The sequence below is a fragment of the Rhipicephalus microplus genome, chromosome X (assembly GCF_043290135.1).
Source record: "Rhipicephalus microplus isolate Deutch F79 chromosome X, USDA_Rmic, whole genome shotgun sequence".
Lineage (NCBI taxonomy): Eukaryota > Metazoa > Arthropoda > Arachnida > Ixodida > Ixodidae > Rhipicephalus > Rhipicephalus microplus.
The window spans coordinates 338,296,867-338,318,407 of NC_134710.1; the positions used below are offsets into that span (position 1 = coordinate 338,296,867).

The following is a 21,541-nucleotide window of genomic DNA, read 5'->3' on the forward strand; positions in this document are numbered from 1 at the left end:
GTTGCAGTAGCTTGTAAGAAGCTGTGAAATATAAAAGACACAACGTTCGGTTCAATCCACCATAGGAGCAGTGAGCGAGTCCACAAAGGAATGCGAATACAAGCTTACCGGAGGTCATGTACACCATAAAGTAATGAAGAGTGTCGAGAAATTCGGCGAGTTTGAAAAAAATGAATCCTGCCCGTTTATCTTATTTGGCTGGGTGCATGGTTATGGCGAAATTCGTTTTTTCGTTCCTTTCAAATAATAATTTACACTTATTAGATGACAAGCAAACTATGAAATAAAAACAGGGAAAGAAAGGGCAGAGCGGAAAACTTAATTCTCACGAGAACTCTTTCCCAGTTTTTTTTTTCAGTTTATAGTTATTACGAAGTGCTTCGACAATTTTCGCCATTTTTTTTATATTGTGAGGCTTAGGGAGATCCGAGCCGTGCAATTGCGCAAAAGGCGCTCAGCAGCAATGGTTACTATCGTAAACGAAACTTCCACGAGGAAAGCCAATTGAAAGCGCATCGCGGTCACACACAAAAAAAAACTCTCAAAGTAAACCACCAACCGGGCGACGAGACGAACACTAGCTCGCCGGAAGTGACGTCATTTTCATAGAAGTATAGCTGACAGCTGCATTCTCTCTCTCCCTTCCAGCAAAAGCTCACACCGTCAAACTATGACGCCGCCAGCGCTGCTGTTCCTGTGCGCGTATGCGACTGACTATAAATGCGACGCAGCACATTTTAGCACATCGGTACGTGTTCAGCGCTCCCGTAACAACACGACCGACTGACAAAGATGGCGGCGGCTTCCATAAACTTCTGCACGGCAATGCGCACGACCAGCACTCTGCCGACGGCACTGTTTCGTTACGAGGCGTTCGTTACAGACACAATGCAGGTTTACATAGCCGCAGGCACGCAGGAGCCGTTAATTAAAGTCGCCTGCCCATAGATAATCCGGGGCTCATGCGTATGCAATTCGCCAGGAGGCGCGCGGCGCTCCGACAAACAATCGCGAAGCGCGCTGCGGGCATACCGCATGCCGTTCATTTGCGATGCGTTACACGACGCACTAACCTGACAGACGGGGTGCCACACACAGCGCGCCATCCCGTACACACTGAACGAAGGACCACGCGCCCCCACATGGTCGACACACATGGGCTTTGTGACAGAACGACGAGCGCGTCACCGAAGACGGGCTTATCAATGGGACAAACACGCATTACCAACCGGCGAAAACACGAGTGGGCGCCCCTTAAAACTGCTGGCGTCTCTATATACTCGTACGCGGACGCAGTAAATGCTAACGTACGGACAGGCGTATACAAGCCGGCTCGTCGAGCTGCTGCGATGGCGTATATTATATGCGAAGACAACTGTCAGGAGTACGTGTGAAGGACAGATCGTGAGCGCCGCAGAAGTAAACGTTAGTTCGACAGAGCAGCCATACACGTTCTTATTGCGCCGCGACAGAACTGATACGGTCTCACGTTCCGTTTGCTGCATGTTTATACACGACGACATCCGTTTTCAGAGCGGGCGGAGTTCATTAACGAGCCAGCACGCCTACCCTTTAGCGTTCCGCTTTCAATAAACCAGTGCCAAAGAGCGCGCGACGTACGATGAATAAGCAAGAACGGACGAGTCGAAAGCAAATTTAAAGAGGTTCTGAAACACTGCTTCCAAGTAAGAGTGTTTCGGGTAACCATCAACGACCTCAGCATCTTAGCGTGTTGCCCCACGACGCGATCACCTAAAAAAATTTTACGAAATCGTCACGACAGAGCGGACCCGCACGGATTCGTCGTGCTAGAATGCCACACGTGGCCAAGAAGGAAGAGGGGGGGGGGGGGCAAAAAGCTCGATCACACGTCCCGAAACGCGTTGGGAGAGCGTATGTACGTGATGTTTTAAGAAATGTGTCCAATATTGTTTAAAAATCACCTAAGTACACTACTTGCTCACTGTTCTCGCAGCTGGTTTTTCTGTAGCGGCAGGCATCCTAAAGGTTGAAGACATCATTTGGTACGGTAACAAGGAAAACTAAATTAATTACCTTTTTAGTTAGTGGAGCTCGGCAGTTAATTCAAATAGAGGAATTGAAGTGCTCAATGCGAAAACCCCCTTGCCGCTTCGAGATTTCGAAAAATTGGCCTCTATAGAGGCGAACAAGTGCGAATTAATGAAATTCTCCTAAACGCTACGGCGAAACCGAAACCCGTTGAGCGCCACAAGCACACGACGACTGTGGCGCCACTGTACGAAACAGCGGTTACCGCGGGAGGCGGGTCTTCCCCGTTCGATAACGCATGCGCGTCATGCGTGCTGTACGTAATTGCGAGCTGCAGCCCACACACCCACACAACGGAGTCGGTTGATGTAACAACGTTCTCTTATTTCAGTTGCGCTTTTTCGCGTTTCAGTTTCGCCGCAGACTTGGGGAAAATTTTTCATTAATTTGCAGTTATTACTAGAGGCCACTTTTTCGAAATCTCGAATCTGCAATCAGTTTTTTCACATGAAGGACTATACATTCTCCCTTTGACCCAACTGCCTAACTCCGCTAATTAAAAATTTAACTATTCTCACTTCCCTAATTATCGTTACAAATAATATATTCAACCCTCTTCGAATGCCTGCCACTATAGAAAAAGCAATTGAGAAGACAGCGAGCAAATAGCGACTTTTTCTAATTTTTTAAAGAATATTGGACACATTTCTTGAAACACCCTGTATAGTGTAACTGTTGTGGCATCCCGTCACAAAAAGCGCATCTACCCCAAACGCAGCTCTCATTTATGCCCACTGTCAACCAATAGCAGCACTCTGTTCTATGTCGAAATACAGCTGGCATCGGCAGATTCTGAGAGAGTGAGGACGGGCCTCTGTACGGAGAGGGGGGCGCTGCGTCCGCTTCGTTCGCAAACTCTGCTCGCCGCACCGACTGCAAGATTTCGCTGCGCGTTTCACAACAGCGTCTGCTTGCTGCAGCATATTTTTTTTTTTGCTTTCTTCGCCAAGTACGAACGGTAAATTTGCCAAGTTTCAGGAGAATCTTTTATGCGCAAAACGCGCACAAAAGTAAAGAGTTTTTTTTTTTTTTCAAAAGAAAGCGAACATATTAAATGACGATATACCGCGTTTTAGTATACCCTCAGTGTAACTTGTCGACAGTAATAAATTCCTCACGTACGGGAGGCACTGTTCCTTATGTTTGTGCTTCTTTTTTCCTCAAAAATCATTCGACAGCAAACATAAACAAAAAAACTCATAAAATTGAATTACAATTGTTCTACGATGGGAATAGTTATTGCGACGCGGCCACACACAGTTTTTGTTTCCTCGAGGTGCGCTTCAAGTTAAAAAATCGCGAGATGCGAGTAAAAGTGCTCTTTGCGGCCAAAATTCGTAAATTCGTTTGGGAAGGGGGGAGGGAGCGACGAATTTTGTTTTTCTTTTTTTTTCGCGAGGCTAATTTTAAAACAACAATTGTTATGATGCCTAAAGCATGCGCTTATCGATAGGGTAAATTTCATCAATGTAGGGAGCGATGCCCCGGGACCTTGTTCGTTCTCATCCCAACGCACCCGAATCTGCTTCTCAGACGCTTGCGCAACTAAATCAAGCACGAAGTCCCAACGGCAAGATAGCTGCGCTTTGCAGCCCACGTCAAGGGCGCCGTCTGCAGACACGCACGCCGTAGAGACCAATGATCGTGAAAGCCTCCTCGGAGCAAGCTCCATCCTGGGACTCATATTTCGAACGGCCGCGATTTTTATATATGATACCCCTTATAAACATTACGCATTTGTTCGAGCGAAGCTTGGCACGAATCACAGTTTTTTATTGCTTTTGCTTTAGAGTTTCTTCCTTTATTTTTTTTTTTTTGTACGTGTACAGAGAATGGAGCGAAGGCAAAATGCTAGGAGCCTGACAAGGGGCATTTGGTCCAGATGCAGTAAGGCACGCAGGTCATCATATATAAGAACTTAGCAAGATACAAGTGTACGCGACTGCCTCAAATCTTCCAAGTTTTGTTTTATTTCTTTCTTTTTGCGTGTGTTGTGCCGTGCGAGTGTCCGTTGGTCACTCGAGGGGGCCGTCCTCCTTGTTTACGGGCAGCAGTGATCGGCGAGCCTTCCAGACCTGCGGGCGCCGGGTCAGCACAAAGGCGGCGGCCCGCTTTATTGCACCTTGCGAGTTCGGGTGCAAGAAGAGGGAAGCGTTCCGCTTTGTGCATCCGTGGCCTGTGGGACGTTCGACACTGTTTCCCCGAATGGCTAAGCGACGGACTTCTCCCACTGACTTCGCGGAACAATTTGTGCACGTGCGTGTGTGTGTGTGTGATGCGTTGCCGTTTGTGTCAGCGTGCGCGTATGTGTACTCGGATCTGTGGTCGAGAGAGAAAAGCGAGAAAGCGCGGGAAGAGCCAGAGACGCAGCGAGAACGGCGAACGAACGAGAGTCTGCGAATTGCGAGCGACTTGAGCGGTTGTGCGTTGTGCGATGTGCGGAATTGAACGGTTGCGCGAGTAATATTGTAACCTAGTTTTCTTAATTAAATACAGCCTTCTTTTGTTTACATTTTCTTAACAGTGCGTGAGTCGTGTGTTGTGTCTTCTATCAATTCTCACCTTTTTACGGCCATACCGGCGACACCCTAAATTTTACCAAAAGCGGGATAGAGGACGCTAACACAAGGAACGAGAAGGCAGATAAAAAGGGTGCACGTGCAAATCGATATAACGCATATAGCAACCATAAAGCATTGTTAATCGTAAGTATATATTTGATGATATGTTGGGTTTAACGCCCCAAAACTACCATATGATTATGAGAGACGCCGTAGTGGAGAGCTCCGGAAATTTCGACCACCTGTGGTTCTTTAACGTGCACCTAAATCTGAGCACACGGGCCTACAAAATTTCCGCCTCCATCGGAAATGCAGCCGCCGCAGCCGGGATTTGAACCCACGACCTGCGGGTCAGCAGCCGAGTACCTTAGCCACTAGAGCACCACGGCGGGGCTCGTAAGTATATATATATATATATATATATATATATATATATATATATATATATATATATATATATATATAGTGGGAGTAATAATTCAATGGGCCAGTTAGTCTTCGTGAAGGTATGGGATATGGCACAACGGGAGCGTTGTCAACAAGGATAAATATATTTATTTCCCAACAGTTTCGGGAGGGGACCTCCCTTCATCAGGGGATGAGTTATCCCCTGATGAAGGGAGGTCCCCTCCCGAAACTGTTGGGAAATAAATATATTTATCCTTGTTGACAACGCTCCCGTTGTGCCATATCCCATATATATATATATATATATATATATATATATATATATATATATATATATATATATATATATAATTTCGCCGTACTAGAGCAACATTACCTGTAAGTGTTGCAGTGCTCAATACTTACATTTAAAGCAATGAAAAAAACACACATGCTTGGGAAAAAAGAGATACGTGTAAAGAAATAGTCAAACGGTTTAATATTTGCACCAATAAAAAACAAGATACATCATAGGCAAGCAAAAAGAAACTTACACTGAGGTGAATTCAATTTTGTTTTGTATTAGGGCCTTTCGGCGGCGACGTTATGGGACACGCGAAAAACCCAGCGCCATCGAGTGACCAGTAATGCGGACATCGAAGATGCGCCAAGTAACACACACACACACACACACACACACGCACGCACGCGCACGCCCACACACACGCACGCCCACACACACGCACGCCCACACACACACATACACACACACACACACACACACACAGGACATAGGCGGTCCTTCCAAATGAGAAGAAAGTGTCGCCCAAGTGTTCGTGTCTCCCCTTTGTGTGTCTTTCGAATGCGGCAGAATTTACGTCCTACAGAAAGCAATACCAACTATAGGCCAAGAAGAAACTCTTCAAGTATATGACGGAGGGCGGGTTCCGTGTCTACACTTGTGAACTAATTCATCGTTTTTCCAATAGCTGACGCTCTCTCGGTCGTGAGCTGGTCGGCGGTCAGCCGCTTCCGATTCGACACTCTGACCAGTTACCGAGCTCACTTGCCATTTCACGTTGCCACGTTTGATCGTTGCCTGGGTACACATGAAAGCTCGACGATCGTTGTAGCCTTAGTGTGGCGCTCTCAATAGTGTGGCGCTCTCAACTTAGTGTGGCGCTCTCAATCACGTGGATAAAGTCCGATTACAAGAATGGAAGAAGTAAAAGGTTGGGAGCGAGCATTGCGCGATGCGATAGAAAACGGCCAGGCACAACTCCGCTTGCCCTTACATTGCCGCCAGGCGAAGGGCTATCATAGATTATATATTTCTCACAGTATATTCAAGGACCAACGGGCGTTAAAGAGGGAGCGGGTTAAACCTTACGCAAAAAAAACACCATTAAAACAAATCAAAGACAAAGCATTCACGCATGCTCATACCTATACGATGGGCCCCCGTTCTGAGTGACACAAGTATGAACCTGCGCGTGCATGTTCTTCGCGCATGCACATTAAACGCAAGCCGCGATTTTCTAATCAATGACGAATCGTAGCGGCTTGGAAACAGTATACCACTGCTGCACCGTATACGTCTCGCTGTAACGCTGCGCAGGAGCACATACACTACCAGCATACCGCATGCGGGTATCTCGTGTTGGGCATGCAGTCTCGATTTACTCGCTGTTTATTACATCCTGCATAAATGATGGACGCCGCGGAGAATATGCTTTTCGAAAGGCGCTGCTACACCAGAGCGCAAACAGATGCGAGCGGTCCCCACTTTTTTTTTTTCCACCCCTATTTATCAGTGCCACGCGACAGCGATCGATGGGAAAACCCGCACGCAAATCGAAATCGAGATAGCCTTTCTCATCGCACGCGTTGCTCCCCTCCCGTGCATACACACGCCACGACAAGTCGACAAGCAGGGACCCAGATGACATTTTCTCTCTCTCTCTCTCACTTCTCTCGTTTTCGCGAACATGGAAAATCCCATCTTTGCGCAACGCTGTATCAGATTCAAGTCATGAAGGGGCAACTGGAGGTGGAAGGGAGCGAAGGCAGACTTTTATCCCCCTTCGTACTGAGAAGACCTAAAAAAAAATTATGCTTGCTTTCACAACAACAAGGCGATCGGGCGGGCCGCTTCGTATCGACCGAATGGGAGCACGGACACGCAATGCAAGCGGAGGACGCGTGCCATACCAGATGAATCGGAGTAGACACTAGTAAAGACCGAGGACGTCTAGCAGGAAATGAAAAGAGAGAGGCAAGGCATCTGCAGGTAAGCACTGGCATGAGGTGAAGGGGGGGTTAAAACGTCTATTCCCCTGTATACCGAATTTCTCCAACTCTGCATGTATTACACGCACATACACAAAGGCATGAAGGGTGGTATAGATGGCCGCACCATGCTATGAGCGACGCCTACCTCTCCCAACGCGAGGATCGGCACATGCGCAGTATATATACGTTGCGGTGCGTGCACCATCGCACGCATCACGTTATCTAAACGCATCTTTGTCGAAGACTTTCACCGACGACGCGATACATACGATAACGACGCCGTAAAAAAAAACTGCGCACGTGTCAAACCTCTAACATTCATGTTCGCAGGCGCCGCTGACAGCACCGTGCGACATGCGCTATGTCCACACTAAGCGGTTTCACGCCTGTATGCACGCAGCAATCATCAGCACGTGGCGGCCGCTCGGAGCCACTGTCAGCCAGGGGCTGCAATAGGTATCACGCAGGCCCAGTGAACGGCTCAGTGAACTATGATCACGCGAACGGTCTACTTTGATACTATTCAAAGCGCGACAGCAGACAGCGGACGACGAAGGACCGCCACTATATACAGCGCGCATTGCGCCTGCGCGAAGCTTGTTGAACAGTGGACTGTCGCGTATACGTGGTATACGTTTGGGAGCGCATGCCACACCTCGTCGCGCAAGAATAACGTGGTCAATCTGGCACTCGGAAGCAACCAAGCCCGTAGCCATGTCGAACGACCAAAACGCCTGCGACTCATCGCACTACCGCAGCTGCATGCAGCGAGCATCATCTCGCGACAAAGCGCGACAAAGCGCACTGGTCCATTGCTCGAAATTTGTGCCCAATGGCGTGAGACGCCAGAAAACGAAAGCACGATGGCTAACTTCAAACAGGTCGTTGCCCCCCCCCCCCTTTCCCTTGACATGCATGCTTTCGTTAAAAAAAAAAATTCCAACTCGCTAGACTTTCCAGTAGAAAATTATTATAGAGCGAGTAAGTATAGAAGTGTCACAGGGTAACAGCCGTTGAATTGTCGATATTTGAGGGAGAACAATGAGCGAATTCCTTCAAAGTTTGCTCAACACGAGAAAGCCAGCGCACAGTATACTAAGAGCTGGGCAAAGCCACCGCGACCGGTCCAGTAATCGCTCGAACGAGCAATGATTAATGCATTGCCGGCAAGGCGAGGTGCGGAGGAGAAAGCAACCGCGCATAAATGCCTCGATTCTCCGGAGAGCGCACTCTCGATCGAGCCGGACACTCGGTAATCCCGCAAGGCACAGATATATACTGAATGAGACGCGTCTCAGCCATTGTTTCCACAAGATTGCGGGCGCTTGCTCAATCGGCGAGAAACGGTCGCAGTAAATTTGTTCACGCGAAAATCCTTCCAGACGTGTATATAGAGGGTGGAAAAAAAAACGTGCATAGACCGGGGTCGATTGCGAGGTTTGCGAGCGAAGTAGTCGAGATTAGCGAAGTAGAGAAGCTGATGCAACGCGCAAAGGAGAGATTAATCGGTGTCCAGTCTACCACACAATAACCGAATCGGGACCAAGATATGGGAAACAATCGAGGACGGCAGGGGGATTCGTCTGCGAAATCGGGTTATTTGAGGGATATAAATGATTGGCTTCGAACAGGGAGGGGTTAAGGAATATTGTCGGAAAATATCTGCGTCATGTATTTAGTGCACCGCAACACGACGATCGCGATTCCAACGATCGATGGCGTGGTACGACGTCTCCTTCTGAATGGAAGCAGCCCTGGAACTAAGCAGTTTAGGAGCTGATGCGAGCAAAGTAAGAAGTCATGGACGCGGAATTAGTATATTTTTATTTATTTATACGATTCCATAAGTGTACACCCTTCCCCGAACGTATACACCAACAGCGCCGATTCCTCGAGCTACCTTTCGCAGAATCATGATCGGGGGCGCCTTGCCGGAAGAGCCCTGCAGAGCTGACTACTTGTTTTTTGTTTTTTTTTTCTATCAACGCGCGATATAGTCGAAGGAGGCGAAAAATCCTGGCGCGATCGATCCGCGCGAGAAGGGCAAAAAGCCTTTCCGCTTGTCAACGGGACTGCCGCAGTTGTCAAGCCGACGGCGAAGGCCGCCTCCGCGTAGTCACCCTGCGAGGCGCGCACTTGTAGCCGCCGCTCATCCCAAATACACGCGTTGGCAGAGCCATTCTTCAACGAAACGCTCAATCATCCCGAGACGCGTCTCAGCGCAGCTTTCTAAAATGAACGCACCCCGTGCTGACTGCGGGAAAAGTGCGCTTTAACTGAGACTGCCAAACTGCAGGTGGATTGCGCTCGCATCCCCCCCGACGACTCTCGAAAGTGCTCGACGGGTGAAGTGCACACGCACGGTTTCCTCCCACAACCGCCAGGAGGGGGAGCAGCAGCAGCAGAAGCCCCGGCGCGCGTGCCCTTGGTCGGCGCCTCATTAGGGCAAACTTCCGACTAAGGACGGGGCCGCTCGTTAACCGAGCGAAAAAAAAACGCGCTCCCTCCAGCGTCGGACTGCAGCGCCACCGCTTCACCAATATAGCGCCGCAGCATGCAAACCCGCAGCTCAAAAGCGAGCCTCGGCACGCCACGCGCAGTCTGAATAGCGAGAAAACCTGAAAAGAGGGGCATATATACGGGTTCGGGACACCACGGCGAGCCCATCATTAGGTGTACGCTCGGCGCGCAAGAGGAGGGGAGCATAAATCAACAAGGAGATCAGTGCGTGCCGCCGCCAGTGCATGGAGGACCCGCCGAAAAAGCACGGGAAACGACGACGCCGTCACGAGAAAACAGTGCGGGGCCCGCACAGTATGCACCCTCGATCGATATTGGGGCATGCTGCGCACTACAGCGGCCTCCACTCGCGAGAACTATATAGCGCACCGGTTCCGGACGCCTAAACATCCTCGAACGGCACTTCCGCCAGTCTCCACTAAATGACATGCAGATGCCTATTTACGGCCCAAGTCATGCCGGTCACCCAGGTATGCATTCACTTCCCACCACTCAAGGCGGGGAGCAAGGTTTGAATCATCTTTCCAAGCCCGCGGGAGCTACCAAAAAGAAGGTTGCGTAATGAACCTCCGCAAGAGTGAATGCAGGTATATATGTCCGTGCGGCACGATTTCCAACGCTGAGCCAGTGGCGTATAGCCAGGAGGTGGCACACCAGTCCCGAGATACCCTTTCCCTCCGGTATTTTTTTTTGAATATTTGCCATATCATAGAGCACAAAACGACACTCAACCCCACCTGCTTGTCCGGCCCTCACTTCAAATCAATATGGTGCCTCCTACTCTTGAAAAAAATTTCTGCCTACGCACTGAGTTGAATTGATCAAATAAAAACGATCTCACCGCACATCAAAGTCTAGTACTTGCAACCAGGAATCGCGCGACACATCCCGTAATCCAGCATGGTGCTCACTCATAACAAACTTGCTGAAATTAAACACTATCAGCTTATATGAATATGCAAGCCGACAAGCACTGCCATGGAAGAACCCACGGAAAAGGTCGGCTTGCTTCCTAGCTGGTACCTTGTTATACCACCAAAAATGGCGCGCTTCCGCAAATCAAGGCTTGCGCTCTCCAATTACAGCCTTTCGAGCTCAAGGATCTACCGACGCGCAATACAAACGCGCTTATTGTTTTCTTCCGATTCATCGGTGCTCCCACGGGTTTCTGAGGCGCAAACGCCGCTCTGAGAGGCACCGGATCGCCGCACACTCTCCCACATGCTGATGTCTAGAAGAAGAGAGAACGAGAGTACCGCGCCATTTCCCTCCAGAAACCCATCGTCGGATGCGTGCTCGACAAGTTTTCACGGCGTCGGTTTCCTCTTTCAAGTCTTTTTTTCCGTCCAACTCCACCCGACTATCGATCGCGCGCTGTAAATGAGCCCCAGGGCACTCGGCAGCGTCTGCATGCAGAAATGCGAAAAAGGAGTACGCCAAAATGAATTATCTATTTCGAATCTCCCTGTGGTGATCGGAGACCTCCTGCTCCCTGCCGCACAACACGGCCGCAAACTGGCAAAAAGCGCGCTGGCCCTTTTATGGCCGCTGCTGCATGGAGCTCAAACTATACGAGGGCACCCGTTCTGACGGCATTGGAATTGAAGGAGAGGAGAGGGTCATGCGGGCGAATAGCGTTTTATTGGGCCGTTCCCGCACGCAACGCAGGTCGCTCCGAACAGCCACGGGCGATGTTTGTCGCTCGCGCTTTCCGCCATTGCGGAGCGCACACAGGCGACGCCTTGACGAGCGCGACAGTACTTGCCGGCACGTAAACAAACGCCCCACGCGCGCTCTTCCGGAATGCGCAGGAAGCGATCGTCTGACAGAGCTATGGTACCTCATTCGCGAAACCCGTGCGATCGTGCATCTTCGATCGACCAGGAAACTGCTCTGGTCCCACTGCTGCCTTCCGCCAGCAGAAAGCGCAGAAATCACGAACAACGGCGAGCGCCAGTATTAGCGTTTCGGCGACGCCTAAATGTTCGAAAGAGCCAGGGTACACTCCTTTCCCGCATTGGTGCCAACGTAAAGACGTGCTGTCACTCATTCCGCTAGATGATGACGATAAATATGCATACACACAGGGCACGAATTTTCACAGACAGGAGAATAGGGGACGCTAAACCCTCACTTCACAGTTTGGGGAAAGCAGTACTTTCTGAGCTGCTGTATACTTCGTTTCGTCCAGTACATAAACAGACAGCAGCGTTGCATAACAACGTACTGACGAAGACGCACGCGAGGTATGCGCTGAAACGATAGGAACGAGACCAGTTAGAGGCGCTTAGCCTGGCGAAACTGGCAGGGATCGCGAAGGCACACCTGAATGTACGTTTGAAAAGCGCGCGGAAAAAAAACGAGCGAGCATTCACGTTAAAAAATCAAGTCCCGAGGAAAGGAAACGCGCAATGAGAGGCCCAGCGCACGATTGTTTCACAAGCGCAAGACGCGATAGTATGTATACGAACTAGCGAAGCTATAACGTTCCCTCGCACTGAGCTTATAGAGGTGCCGGTGCCCCAGGGAGGCACACGTATACCTCTAGCTGGCCCGGTATACAGCGCCCGCGGGAGACGCGCAGTCTCCGCCAGAACAAGCAGCGCTACAAAGCCGCGTACATTGCAGGCTGCCCCACAAACAGTCGAGTTCGGCGCGAGCTCCGCGAAATGACCCGCGCGTGTGTGTGTTCCGCACCGAAAGTGAAAAGGAGGAGACGTCCGTAGACACGAGTCTCCAAGGAGACCATCTGGCCGGCGCACGCAGAATCGGGCTCGCCAGAGCGTCGATCGATGCACACAGCCCCCGAAGAGCACGGACAGGCGAATTATCGGAGTGTGACACGCGGGCGCTCTCTGTTGCTCCTCCTCGGGGGCAACGAAAGTTCCGCGGCTTCTCCCCCAGATCCGCAGCAGGGGTGGCGTAATTAACGAATCCTTGCAGAAAGCCTCGCGAGAGCGTGGCCGACCGAGATTAATTATTTCGCACACAAAATGAGCTGGGTGGGCCTCCTAAAAGGGACCTAACAAGGTTCGTGCGGTCAGCCAGCCTTCCCTTTTTCTCTGCTGAGGCTCTGAAAACAGAGTGGTTCACTGCAAACATGCTGCGGCAGCGTTTCCTTCGAGCGCGGAAGACGCCACCCCCAGATTTTCGCTCCCGCGGCGCATAGGAAGAAAGGGGCCACGCGCGGGGCGCATATCGCAAGTATAGTCGCTCGCTGGTATAGGGGACGACTGAATCAACCACGAAACAATTCAGCGAAAAGGCCGTCCAGCGTATGTATGCGTACACAGTGACATCCACTTCCCCATCGCTCCTATATCATCAGCTCCAAGGGAGTCACAGACGAGACGCCCAACAGATAGAAAGGACGAGTCACGCGTGCTGTCCCTACGTCCATTGTTTTCCTTGTGCAGTTATGCGACAACGCTGCGCCCCCGAGACTGCCCGTACGCGTATATTGGTCGCCTGACAAGCAGGTGAGGCAGCCGCAGCCATGCAGGGGCGGATCCACCAGTGGGAAGGCTGCACGGTAAACCGCGCGCAATTCAGTCGCCTGCAGTGACAGCCTTTCGGGATGGAATTATAGCCGACGTCTCGACTACGCCTGTGGGATACATGGACAAGAACCGCCTAGCTGTGCACATCGCTAAAGACTGGAATTCGCGCTCGCATCTTTCCCGGACACTTCCATCAACCTCGCATAGAACTTGGTGTAGGAATGGAGCATGTCTAAATAAGGGGGACTGGTCGTCGTTCACGACTGACTGAATAAAAACTTCCCGATACACTAGACACTTTATCGACCGAAACGTGTGCGGTAAAAAACCATACGAAATGAGAAAAGTCATGGCAGTTCTTTAGATGCCATGCGCGCATAACGTACGCATAACTTGAACGGCATTTAGCCCATCTTAACTAGCCCACGCGAATTTCCGTTATTAATCTGCACTTGAACCCGCTGGCAGTGCTGTAGACGGTCTGTGGGCACACAACTGTCGCTGCTGTGCGTAGCTTGGAGCAGTTAACGGGTGCTCGCTCCGTCCACCCAGGTGAGCACGCCCGCAGCGCCTTTACGGATTGCGCGGCGCATTACGCAGCCCTGCCCAATCAACATGACCGGAATCCTCGCAAAGGGGTGTTTATGCATAGTAAACACAGTGTCGAAGCTCATCACTTCAGGTCCGGTTAACATTCCTGGGCTACTTTAACCGGAAAACTATGTATCGCCATACGTAAGGCGTTTAAGCAGATTAATGACAACCAACGTGCCAACTTATCGCCCACTTCCTTTTCTTCAAATTTTATAAAAATTTATACAAATAACGTCCCCTCCACCTCCACTGGCTTGATTGTCTGTTGGTTCTCAAAGGTTGTGTCTTCCAGAGAAAACGAGCCAACACTAAAGGCAACTACTAAGTCGAAGTTGATTGTTGAAATAGCGGTCCAAAAACATCGTAGCACTACTTTTGTGCCCAGGAAGTGCTTATCTTGAAATAAGATCACGCCTTAGGGGTCCGCGTCGGGTTAGCGCACTTCAAGTTACCCGCCTCGAGCGCAACGTGTCACGTCACTGTAGCCGCGTGCATAACGCCGCCCGGTTTTACTGCGCGGCCACCGGCACTAGTTGCAGCAGAACGAAAGCAGCGGGAGCCAAAGCAGCAACAACGACAACTGAACAGTTTCCTACCATTGGCTCCGAGATCGCAGACGTGTCTTGGTTCAGATGGGCTCCGCTAGATGGCACGACCTGTCCAGTGTAACCACGCGAAAATTCAACTTTTGACCCACTTGCGCCATTCCCCATAGTAACGTCCGGCGCTTCTTTTTTTTTTTATGAATCAAACAGAAATGACCAATCAGCATTTTATTACGCCTCTTGATGCACAAAAGGCTCTTTATTTAGTGTAGCTAGTTCGATAACTAGTGATTAATTGTAGGCTGTAACTCTGATGTCATCGCGATCATATTGCGAATGTTCTACTGCTGCGCATGTGTTCTGGTGCATTTATACCTTAATTTCCCGGTAACTGTATAAGGCACTTGCTGTTGATAATATTGTCGTTTTAGAGTGTCATACATTGAGCTTTCACTTTCACGTAAATTGTTATTTGACTTTAGCGTTCCTTTAAGTTCCACTTCGTCGTTAGGAAAAGGTGGGATACTTTTCGTCGTTAGGAAAACGTGGGTATATATGAAAACGGCAGGAAAAAAAAGCAGCGCATTATTCGGTTGCCCGAACGAGTTACCCCATCGTCGGAGCAACAAATGACTATATCATAGAATCGGCGCAGGAAGCAACCATACCACACAGACTCGTGTTGGGTAATTTTGGCCAGTGTAGCGATATTACGGTTAAATGACACAATCCTACCACTTAGACATTTTTCAGCAGCTAGATTCAGCGGCAATCACTTTTCCCTACACTTTCTCTCTTTTCAGAATTCTGATATAGTGAACTATGCAGCTTGTCTTTTTTTTTTTTTCATCATTATACGCTATACGTCGATCTCGTACAGGCGATCGCGATGGGCCCACTCCGCATATACCGAACCCGAAATGTTACGATGACAACGAATGCGAAGACGATCATTGCAATGACCATAACCTTCAATGTGCGGGCTGCCAATGAATGGGGGGAACAAAAACGGCCATTTCCTAAGGAGAGGAGCGGGACGCCATAAACGTTCGATATTACTTCGATTACCCAGGTCATTACAGCACGTTTATGGCCCTCCCACTGCTGACACGCGCGCTAACACGAAGCCCGTGCGAGCGAGGCCGGATAAAAACAAGGAAGGCGTGCACAATGCACAGTTTCGCGCCTCTCGACGTAACTGCAGCACTTCGGGCGGCCTGTCTTATATGTAGCACACAGTGGTATAAAACGACGTCGGAGAAACATCGAAACCGTTCGATTCTCCGCCGCGGGGCCCATGGGCGGCGCCCCGGTTTCCTGACGACTGTCACGAGAAACGCATTCGCGACTTTCGCAGCCAGCTTCTGTGAGCTACGAGTCTACGGAACAAGTATAAAACAACAGGATGTGAGCGCCTCTTGTACACACAAAACACGACGCTCTTGTTTGCCCTGGAACTCGGACGCGAGATCATCTCGTGTTCTTTCTCCTGTTCATCAAACGGACAGCTTCGGAACATTTCGACGCGTGCACAAAGACCCAGGAAGGCCCCCGGATTTGACCCACTGAAACCACCAGCACAAGAAGCACGTCTTACAATACACCAGCTCCTGGTGGGCCGCCGTACCTGCCGTGCACCGTTACGCACCTATATACGCGACGATCCAGCGCACGGTGTCACGCAAGCGCATCCAAGCTTCGCGCGTGACTCCGGAGAGGCATGAGCTGCAAAAAACTAAATCATCATCAGCAACAGCCGCGACGGCGTTGACAGTACAGATTCGCAAACAGCAGCAACTGCCGCAATTCAACCGCGCTTCCCGACGAAGGTCGAAAGTCGATCGCGCTGGATTTTTCGCAGTTGAAGATCAAAAATGCTTTGTTTAAAAACACTAGCATGAGCACCCTTCTATCCTTCTCTAACCTTGATTGTGGAGCCTTCCCGCTTGAGGAATAAATAAATAAGAAACAGCTGCCCCAACCATTTATACTGCAGCGCTCTGATCCGTCTTGTTATTTTTTTCCCTACTTTATTCCCCTTCATAGTCCGCGGATATCGGCGCGCCTACGTCACTCCTATATAACCGCCTCCCCACACTTCTCTTTCGGGCCTCTCAAACAGAGACGTGCACCTATATAGTAGAGAGAGCGGAAAAGAAAAAAAAACGAAAAAAAAAAGTTTTTTTTTTCGGCGGCGAAACTCGGTCACGCAAGAATAACGGGGTCTTTTCTCTGAACCCCATTCGGATGCACGTTTGTGGAGTGCATACACGAAGAGCGGAGTAAAGCCGGGCGGCAGAATAAAAAAAAGAGGCGGCACGAAGACGCGTGCTGCTGCGCCCGTCCTGTCCAAGAGTCACTGAGCGCGGATGCGGCACAGAAGAGGTACAATAACCACGCGGACGCACGCACGCATACTGCAGCGGCGGACCGATGAATAAGCAATGCGCACGGCAAAAAAAAAAAAAGGAAAAGCCTCGCCAGCGCCAATCGGCCCGAGCCGAACTACATAAGCGCACCTATAGAGGGGAGATGCGTATACATAATGCAGTTGGCAGCCATTAGGGGGCGAAAATTTATTCCGTCCTCCTACCGGCATGTTTATCTTTTCTCGCTGCGGAGAACGGGGTCGAGCGCGCATTCATTAACGCCCCCGTTCGGCGCGCTTCGCAAGCGCGCAAGGACGCCCCCCGAAGTGTGCAGAGAGACGCGCGCACGGCTCGAGGGAAAAAAAACAATAACCGGGCGAGAACTAATCCGAGCACATCGACGGTGCACGCGGCGAGCTCTGCAGCTAACGCCTCGCTCCGTCGCGAGGAGGAGCCACATTGAGCCACGTATACACGAGCGTTCTAAATTTTCGTTTAGATTTTTTTTTTCTCTCTCTCTCGCAAATTTCCGTCACGCGCACACCCAACACAGTAGTTAGATGGAGGTATAAATACTGTGAACGTATAGGAGAAAAAGCGCGCCGTGCCACGGCCGAAACGTAGAGTAAAAAAAACTATCCAATTTTCGTAAGTGTGCTCCTTTATGTCTTAATTATATTTGCACCGGACCCACAGAACTTTTTTGAATAATATATATATATATATACATATATATATTATAAAGGAAACAAGTTACAAGTGTATACTTCGTGTTTGACAATATTAATGAGATCTGACAAATAATAATGCCAAGGAAAGTACAGGGGGAGTTATTAGACTGAAATGTAAATGTGAAGAAAGAAAGGTGGGTGAAAAGATAACTTGCCGTGAGCAGGAACCGGCCCTGCGACCTTCGAATAACGAGTTCGATGCTCTACCAACTGAGCTACCACGGCGGCTATCCCGCCAACCACTTCATTGGGTAAATATGTGAATTACACGTGAGAGTGTCAGCGCCACAAGTAGCCATTATATTGAGTCAGTCAAACACGAAAAAACGAGCCCTTACGTACACACTTCTTTCCCGCATTCATTAATTAGGGTCTCGTACTGGCAGACTTGGTGCCTTTAGGTTGTATACGAGAGATCATTGGTGAGCTGCCAGCTCGTAATAAGTTCGCATGCTACGTGACGCCAAACAGGCCCATAAAAAGTGTGCCACACTCGCCGCCACAGCTACTGCTGGCGCTGACTGACACTCCCACGTTTATATTCACATCTATACCCAATAAAGTGGCTGGGGGGATAGCCACCATAATAGCTGGGTTGGTATACAGCATTTAACGCGTTATTCGAAGGTCGCAGGTTCGGTTCCTGCCCACAGCAAGTTATGTTTTGACCCAATTTTTTTTCTTTCTTCATATTTACATTACAATTCGGTCTGATAACTTCCCCCGTACTTTCCATGGCATTATTGTCTGTTAGATCTCTCTCATATATATATATATATATATATATATATATATATATATATATATATATATATATATATATATATATATATATATAAAATAAGGGAAAGAAGTGTATACCTAAGGGCTCGTTTTTCCGTGTTTTTAACACAATAATAATGAGATATAACAGACAGTAATGCCAAGGAATGTACAGGGGAAGTTATTAACATTAATGGAATGTAAATAAGAAGAAAGAAAAGTGGATGAAAAAATTACCAACTGTAAGCAGGAATCGAACCTACGACCTTCGAATTACGCGTTCGATGCTCTAACCACTGAGCTATTACAGCAGCCCTCCCTCCATCCACTTTTTTGGGTTTATCTGTGAATTTAGAAGTAGGAGCGACAGTCAGCGCCATCTATAAGCCAAACAACGAGTGTGAAAACACTCTTATGCGCATGTTTGGCGTCACGTAGCACGTGAACTTATTATGAGCGGGCAGCTGATTAATTGTCCCTCTTATACAACCTAAACACACCAAGTCTGCCAGTACGAGACCCTCGTTCAATGAAATAAGGGAAAGAAATGTATACCTAAGGGCTCGTTTTTCCGTGTTTTTAACACAATAATAATGAGATATAACAGACAGTAATGCCAAGGAATGTACAGGGGAAGTTATTAACATTAATGGAATGTAAATAAGAAGAAAGAAAAGTGGATGAAAAAATTACCAACTGTAAGCAGGAATCGAACCTACGACCTTCGAATTACATATATATAACATGACAGCGACGGCAAAAAAATGGTATCTCACATCCACAGAGCCATGGCGCGCCTGCCTGTCACCTGTGAAAAACAGGTAGCTGGTTTCCGTTCGAACGATACCTTTTCTAGGCTGATGTAAACACATATCACGTTAAGAATTAAACATTCGATGTTACTACAAAAACATAAAGTTTGACTTTTTTTTCCCTAGGTTGCAATTGAGTATAGGCACCGTGCACTGCCCCTACACCTTCGGAAAAGTACAGCGTTCTTTTGATCTGCGCCACTTCCTCTTCTCACCGACTCGAAAGCAAACTGCAAGCTCGTGGCACGTTACAGGAGGCGCCACTGTCACAAGCGAAAGAAAAAAAAAAAAAAGGCAACGCGCCGGAGAGGAGGCGGTGAGGGGCAGAGCAGATGGCGGTGCTTTTACGAAGTACGGGGGCTTTATGCCTCCTGCTACAGCAGCGCCAGATCGTATACAGCATAGTGGGAGAAAGTAGCAAAACTGAGCAGACGCGATCACATCCCGGCATTGTATATTTCTTATCCAGATGCAAGAGTGCCCGTAAGTTTAAAGTGGGTGGTGGTGAAAACATTTAATAACCATTAAATGGTTACAGAGAGGTGATTGGGTTGGGGCCTTATTGGCCTCCTACCCTCACAGCACTAGGTGGAACCCCTATTCCGGGGCTCCATTGGCAAGCAACGCCGCCCGCGCCCGTTGAACCAGAGCCTCTTGGGCCTTAAGGTCTTGACAGCCGAGCAGGGCCGCCTCCCAGTCCTCTCTCGTGGGATTGGGGTTGGGGGGGATAGATGGATTAGACTGGCACGCCCAGACGATGTGAAAGGTGTCAGCCACCTCACCACAGAACTGGCACGTGCCATCAAAGGATGAATTGAAATGTTTTAGCACCGCCGGGCACAGTACAGTATTGGTAAACAGTTTTAAAAGGAGGCACTCGTCAGCGCGATGCAGTCCCTTACAAGGGTCTGGATAGCGCCGGTGCTCCTCCTTGTAGTAACTGGTAATATCTTTGAATGAAAGGGCCGAATTGTCTGATTGCGAGTAGGCTTCCGAAGACAGGGAGATAGCCCGGGAAAAGAGTGCGCGGGCGGCCTGATCGGCCTGTTCGTTACCCCTGAGTCCTTGGTGACCGGGTGCCCAAACCAAATTTCGCGGAGTTGGATTAACGTATCGGCAGCTAGGTTCCAGTATGCGCTGAGCAAGCGGTGAAGCCCACCCTAGCTGATAGTTCCGACAGGCCCCTCGTGAGTCGGTGATGATATGTTTAGAAGAGGGATAGGTGAGAGCCAGAGCGATGGCAATCTCCTCCGCGTGTGTTGCGCTGTAGGCTTTGAAAGTGAGCCCGTTTACGGTGTTTGCGTTGTGTATGACTGCGGCAGTATACCACCCCCCATGGTGCGGGCCGGCAACGTCCACGTAGCACACGTGTTGCTCTTGACCAAAGTGTCGCTGCAACGCTTCCGCGCGCGCCTGGCGGCGACCACTGTGGTTTTCTTTGGACATGTTGCGGGGAAGGGGTCGGACCCGGAGGGCGCGTCTCCAAGGTTCTGGCACTCTCACCCTTTCCTCAATATAGTAATCGTGTTTGATGTGTATTCGGTCCAAGAGGCGGCGACCGGAATGGGTCTGTGCAAGGCGCGTGTATTGGTTAACGAGGTGGGCTTCTCGAAGTTCCCGGTAGGTATTCACCACGCCTAGGGCCAGAAGTCTCTGGTTGGACGTGGTGATAGGGAGGTCGAGAGCCCGCTTGATAACTTTACGGTGGATGACCTCGAGTTGATCATCCTCGTGTTTGCGTAGGTGCAAGTAGGGAGTCGAGTAGAGTATTCTACTCGTTACGAAAGCATGGGCAAGCCGCATTGCATCCCTGCTTCGTAATCCGCCCCGCTTGTTGGAGACCCGGCGGACCATACGGCCCACCTGGTCTCCCACCGTGCGAAGTTTGGCTTTTGTGGTGTCGGCCTTGCGTTGGTGGTGTATGAAGAGGCCAAGGACGCGGATCTCCTTGGCCTCACGGATCGGTCCCGAGGGAAGACTGATATGGAGCTGAGTTGTGTCCTGAGGGGAGGGACGTACGTGCACAAATTCTGACTTAGCCGGGGCACACTGGAGTCCGCAGTAGGTTGCGTAGTCGTCGACTACAGTCGCTGCTGCTTGCAGGCATGACTCCATGTGACCCAGGTTACCTTGCGTGGCCCAGATCGTGATATCATCCGCGTAAAGAGCGTGATGTATCCCTGGTAAAGAAGCCAATTTGGGGGGAAGATGAAGCATGGCTATATTAAATAGGAGGGGAGAGAGGACCGCGCCTTGAGGAGTTCCCCTCGAGCCGATGACGTAAGGCCCATGTTCCTCATCTTGTATGCGTATGTAGGCTTGACGGTCTGTAAGAAACTGTCTAACATAATTGAATGTTTTATAACCACAGTTGGTCTGACTGAGGTGGTCAAGGATT

The 21,541-nt window shown here is 49.7% G+C and overlaps 1 protein-coding gene and 1 non-coding gene across 40 annotated transcripts in view; both read right to left on the reverse strand.

Moving 5' to 3' along the window:
- Positions 1-21,541, reverse strand: part of CaMKII (Calcium/calmodulin-dependent protein kinase II) — a 243,703-nt gene that overhangs the window by 131,724 nt on the left and 90,438 nt on the right. The gene's annotated exons all lie outside the window — the stretch shown is intronic.
- TRNAT-CGU (transfer RNA threonine (anticodon CGU)) lies at positions 18,570-18,642 on the reverse strand. The gene has a single exon. It is a non-coding gene; the product is annotated as a tRNA-Thr (tRNA).